Source organism: Ranitomeya variabilis, chromosome 1 (genome assembly GCF_051348905.1).
Source record: "Ranitomeya variabilis isolate aRanVar5 chromosome 1, aRanVar5.hap1, whole genome shotgun sequence".
Taxonomy (NCBI): domain Eukaryota; kingdom Metazoa; phylum Chordata; class Amphibia; order Anura; family Dendrobatidae; genus Ranitomeya; species Ranitomeya variabilis.
The window spans coordinates 428,706,106-428,712,571 of NC_135232.1; the positions used below are offsets into that span (position 1 = coordinate 428,706,106).

The 6,466-nt window shown below is 45.4% G+C and overlaps 1 long non-coding RNA gene across 1 annotated transcript; it reads right to left on the minus strand.

Annotated features, from left to right (window-relative positions):
* Positions 1-456: 456 nt before the first annotated feature.
* Positions 457-1,098, minus strand: LOC143760271 (uncharacterized). The gene is made up of 3 exons (XR_013212260.1): positions 1,073-1,098; positions 916-984; positions 457-623 (listed from the first exon to the last, which is right to left on the minus strand). It is a non-coding gene; the product is annotated as an uncharacterized LOC143760271 (long non-coding RNA).
* Positions 1,099-6,466: the final 5,368 nt, after the last annotated feature.

Consider the following 6,466-nt stretch of genomic DNA (forward strand, 5'->3'; position numbering starts at 1 on the left):
AACCCTTATAACTTCCTAGCAAAAAAAAATTTGTTTCCAAAATTGTGCTGATGTAAAGTAGACATGTGGAAAACGTTATTTATTAACTATTTTGTGTCACATAACTCTCTGGTTTAACAGAATAAAAATTCAAAATGTGAAAATTGCGAAATTTTCAAAATTTTCGCCAAATTTCCGTTTTTTTCACAAATAAACTCAGAAATTATCGACCTAAATTTACCACTACCATGAAGCCCAATATGTCACGAAAAAACAATCTCAGAATCGCTAGGATCCGTTGAAGCGTTCCTGAGTTATTACCTCATAAAGGGACACTGGTCAGAATTGCAAAAAACGGCAAGGTCATTAAGGCCAAAATAGGCTGGGTCATGAAGGGGTTAACATCACCAATATTTACCAATTTTTTTCTTTGAGGTTGACGACTTCTCCATGTATCGGGGATCGAAGTGAGAGATAATTTGATCACACAACTTGCGGTTCTTCACTATGTCATGGTGGGAGCTGTCGCTTTGGTCCCATATTGAGGGGTTGGCTTCCACAAGGTTGATCAGTGTCTCGTTGTGAATGGTCAACGGCTCTTCGTCAACCACAATCCTTTTCTTTTTTTGGCTCGCTGACTTGGACTATGTAAACACAAAACGTTATGTTGAAAGGTTCAATTTCAGTTTATTGGTAGGCTAATAGATAGATACATAGATAGATAGATACAGAGATAGATAGATACATAGATAAATACATAGATAGATAGATACATAGATAGATAGATACATAGATAGATAGATACATAGATAGATACAGCGAAAGATAGAGAGAGAGATAGATAGTGGATAGATAGTTTATAGATATAGCAGATAGAAAGTGAATAGATAGATTGTAGATAAATATTGGATAGAAAATTTCTAGTTTTATATTTACCACTGGCAGTTGTGGAGACGACAGACGGCGAGGAACCTTCTTCCTCTTGTGTCCTCCGTGTGCCACAACCTATTGTGTATGTAAATGGAAAAAAAAAATTACATTTCTTTGATCAATAAATTTATGTTTGCAAAACTTAAAAATGTCTGCCATGTACCTTTGTTGGTTTTGCCTGTTTTTTTTGGGGGGGCCTAACAGCCTCGGGCTCCGAAGACTCCTATTTGCAATAGAAACATGATTATACACGTGCTTAGCTTAATACACTGAATTTTCACACAAATTTTAGTGGTTTTTTAAAGTGCAAGCCTACCGACTGAGAAGAAAAAACCGCAGACACGCTGCTGCTGCTTCCCTCACTATCCGACATCTGCAACAAAGCAATACATTTTTAGTACACACACATCCGTCGTACAATACAGACTCCCATGATGTATACAGAGATATCTACTATATAATTGTCTAGGGTACTTCCGTCTTTCTGTCCTTCTGTCACGGTATTAATTTGCTGATTGGTCTCGGCAGCTGCCTGTCATGGCTGCCGCGACCAATCAGCGACGCGCACAGTCAGAAAAAAAGGGCCGCCCCGCACTCACTGCCCGGCGCCCGCATACACCCCTCTGCTCACCGCTCACACAGGGTACTGTGACAAACGTCGCTGTGCAATATACTACGTGACTGGGTTCTGTATACTACGTCGCTGGGTGCTGTATACTACTTCACTGTGCAATACACTACGTGGCTCTGTGATGTATACTACGTCACTGGGCAATATACTACGTCGCTGGGCAATATACTACATACTACATGGCTGGGCAATATACTACGTGGCTGGGCAATATACTACATACTACATGGCTGGGCAATATACTACGTGGACATGCATATTCTAGAATACACGATGCGTTATCGGGCCACCATCTAGTATATATATATATATATATATATATATACAAATGTACTTACATTTCCTGTGATCTTTTGCAAGACACTTTTTCTCTGGTGTGGAGCAGGCCTCAGGATGTGCGCTGGGGACAGTTAATGGCCGAAATCCTGTTTCCTGTCACATGACCACATGGACCTCCCTCAAACGCTATTAAAACGTATGGTTCTATTTGGAAATGTATCAAGATTTGCGTCTGGCTGCGTTTGCCATAGACATCAATGGCAGAATTAACGCTTCCGTTAGTATTGCGTTAGCTTGGCCGGACCCAAAAACGCTGCAAGCCGCGTTCCAAGGTCCATCAGAAAAAAACGTTATGTGACTAACGCATGCCAAATTTGGCATGCGTCACGAGGCGTCAGACAATGCAAGTCTATGGCCGCGTTAGTATGTGCGTTATGTTGCGTTTTCACTACTTAAAAACGTGTCCGTTAGACGGACTCACCTAGCGCAATGTGAACCTAGCCTTATTGGCACAACTAACATCCCTCCCCTCAGATCCTAGTTTAAAAGCTCCTCCATCCGTCTTACCATTTTTTCCCCAAGCACAGCTGCACCCTCCCCATTGAGTTGGAGCCTGTCCCTATCGTTGAGCCTGTATCTGATACAGACAAGTCGGCCCAGTTCTCCATGAACCCAAACCCTTCCTTCCTGCACCAATTTCTAAGCCACTTATTTATCTCCCTAAGCACCCGCTGCCTATCTAGTGGCGCTCGTGGCACTGGCAGTATTTTTTAAAACACCACCTTGCAGATCCTGGCCTTCAGCTTCTCTCCTTGTTACCTGTAATCATTCTTAAGGACCTTCCACTTTCCTCTAACTTTGTCATTGATACCGATGTGTACCATGACCGCTGGATTTTCCCCAGCCCCACCCAGCAATCTATCTATCCAATCCGCAATACATCGAATCCGAGCACCCGGCAGACAACACACTGTTCGGCATTCAGTCTCGGAGTCAGATGACCCTGTCTGTCTGCCTGATTATAGAGCCCCCTACCACCAACATCTGTCTTGCCTTTGCTGCACTCCTATTTCTCTCCTTTCTACAGCAGTCCTTTTCCTGGTTGCTAGGAGCAACATCCTGCTGCAGTGATCCCAGTCCTGGCTTGCATTCCTAATATCAGCCAAACAGGCATATTTACTAGGTTGTGCCAGATCAGGACTGGGCTCCCTTGCACTATCCCCCCTACCCTTCTTGTAACATTTTCCCAGCTGTGTACTTATCTGTCCTGATCTTTCCCACTTCCACCATAAGAAAGAGACTGGTGTATGTCCCATTAAATCTGTCATAAAAGTAACACAGAATTTCAAAAAAGAAGCATCATACCAGCAGTAAAATAACCTGGTGGTGGTGGAGGTGTGATGGTCTGAGGCTGTTTTGCTGCTTTGGGACCTGGAACGCTTGTGGTGGTAATTGGAACCACGAATTCTGCAGTCTACAAAAAAATCCTGAAGGCGACAATCCGGCAATCTGTTCATGACCACAAGCTGAAGCGTGCTTGGGTTATGCAGCAGGTCAATGATCCAAAATATACCAGAAAGTCCACCTCTGAATGGCTTAGAAAAACAAAATTACCGTATATACTCGAATATAAGCCGACCCGAGTATAAGCCGATCCCCTAATTTTGCCACAAAAAACTGGGAAAACTTATTGACTCGAGTATAAGCCTAGGGTGGAAAATGCAGCAGCTACCGGTGAATTTCAAAAATAAAAATGGATGCTCCATACCGTTCATTATGGCCCCATAGATGCTCCATATAAAGCTGTGCCACATATAATGCTCTGCACCGTTCATTATGGCCCCATAGATGCTCCACATAAAGCTGTGCCATATATAATGCTCTGCACCGTTCATTATGGCCCCATAGATGCTCCATATAAAGCTGTGCCACATATAATGCTCTGCACCGTTCATTATGGCCCCATAGATGCTCCATAGAAAGCTGTGCCATATACAATGCTCTGCACTGTTCATTATGGCCCCATAGATGTGCCATAGAAAGCTGTGCCCCATATACAATGCTCTGCACCGTTCATTGTTGCCCCATAGATGTGCCATAGAAAGCTGTGCCCCATATACAATGCTCTGCACCGTTCATTGTTGCCCCATAGATGTGCCATAGAAAGCTGTGCCCCATATACAATGCTCTGCACCATTCACTGTTGCCCCATAGATGTGCCATAGAAAGCTGTGCCCCATATACAATGCTCTGCACCGTTCATTGTTGCCCCATAGATGTGCCATAGAAAGCTGTGCCCCATATACAATTGTTATGGACCTGGTGGTTAGGTGCACCTGGAATGACCTGATGGTTAAACTAGAAGACAGGACGAGCTCTGGGAAGTGGGAACTCTGCTGACCGCAAATCCTAATCCTATAACACACACACTAGAAATAGCTGTGGAGCGTACCTAACTCTCCCTAGACGCCTCTTCACAGCCTAAGAGCTAACTACCCCTAAAGATAGGAAAATAAGCCTTACCTTGCCTCAGAGAAATTCCCCAAAAGGTAAAGGCAGCCCCCCACATATATTAACTGTGAGTTAAGAGGAAAGTCACAAACACAGGGATGAAACAGGTTTCAGCAAAGGAGGCCAGACTTACTAGATAGACTGAGGATAGGAAAGGGATCTATGCGGTCAGCACAAAAAGCTACAAAAAGCCACGCAGAGTGTGCAAAAAGACCCCCGCACCGACTCACGGTGTGGAGGTGCCACTCTGCAACCCAGAGCTTCCAGCTAGCAAGGCAATATCATGTTAGCAAGCTGGACTAGAACTTAGCAAGTACTAAGAAATATATTCAGTACAAAATGAACAACAAAATGAACTAGCAGGGACTTAGCTTCGCTGGAGTAGACAGGTCATCAGAAAGATCCGAGAGAGATCTGAACCAGTGCTAATACATTGACAGCTGGCATGGAGTAACGATCTGAGTGGAGTTAAATAGAGAAGCCAGCCTAGCCGCAAACGAGGGCAGCTGAGGGAGCAACCTCAGAACCAGCAGTTCCACTCACAGCCACCAGAGGGAGTCCACGGACAGAACTCGCCGAAGTATCATTCATGACCACAGGAGGGAGTTCAAGAACGGAATTCACAACAGTACCCCCCCTAGAGGAGGGGTCACCAAACCCTCACCAGAGCCCCCAGGCCGATCAGGACGAGCCAAATGAAAGGCACGAACCAACTCTGCCGCATGGACATCGGAGGCAAAAACCCAGGAATTATCCTCCTGACCATAGCCCTTCCATTTGACCAGGTACTGAAGTTTCCGTCTCGAAATACGAGAATCTAAAATCTTCTCCACCACATACTCCAACTCCCCCTCGACCAACACCGGAGCAGGAGGGTCAACGGAGGGAACCATAGGCGCCACATATCTCCGCAACAACGACCTATGGAACACATTATGGATGGCAAAAGAAGCTGGAAGGGCCAAACGAAACGACACAGGATTGAGAATTTCGGAAATCTTATAAGGACCAATGAACCGAGGCTTAAACTTAGGAGAAGAAACCTTCATAGGGACATGACGAGACGACAACCAAACCAAATCCCCAACACGAAGTCGGGGACCAACACAGCGACGGCGGTTGGCGAAACGTTGAGCCTTCTCCTAAGACAATGTCAAATTGTCCACTACATGAGTCCAAATTTGCTGCAACCTGTCCACCACAGAATCCACACCAGGACAGTCCGAAGGCTCAACCTGCCCAGAAGAAAAACGAGGATGAAAACCAGAATTACAAAAAAAAGGCGAAACCAAAGTAGCCGAACTGGCCCGATTATTAAGGGCGAACTCAGCCAATGGCAAGAAGGTCACCCAATCATCCTGATCAGCAGAAACAAAGCATCTCAGATAGGTCTCCAAAGTCTGATTAGTTCGTTCGGTTTGGCCATTTGTCTGAGGATGGAAAGCCGAAGAGAAAGACAAATCAATGCCCATCTTAGCACAAAAGGACCGCCAAAACCTTGAAACAAACTGGGAACCTCTGTCCGACACGATGTTCTCCGGAATGCCATGCAAACGAACCACATGCTGGAAAAATAGTGGAACCAAATCAGAGGAGGAAGGTAACTTAGGCAAGGGTACCAAATGGACCATCTTAGAGAAGCGATCACAAACCACCCAGATGACCGACATCCTTTGAGAGACAGGGAGATCTGAAATAAAATACATGGAAACATGCGTCCAAGGCCTTTTCGGGACTGGCAAGGGCAAAAGTAACCCACTGGCACGAGAACAGCAGGGCTTGGCCCGAGCACAAGTCCCACAAGACTGCACAAAAGAACGCACATCCCATGACAAGGAAGGCCACCAAAAGGACCTAGCCACCAAATCTCTGGTACCAAAAATCCCAGGATGACCAGCCAACACCGAACAATGAACCTTAGAGATAACTCTACTAGTCCATCTATCAGGGACAAACAGTTTTTCTGCTGGACAACGGTCAGGTCTATCAGCCTGAAACTCCTGCAGCGCCCGCCGCAAATCAGGTGAGATGGCAGACAGAATTACCCCCTCTTGGAGAATACCAGCCGGCTCAGGAACTCCCGGGGAATCAGGCACAAAACTCCTTGAAAGGGCATCGGCCTTCACATTCTTAGAA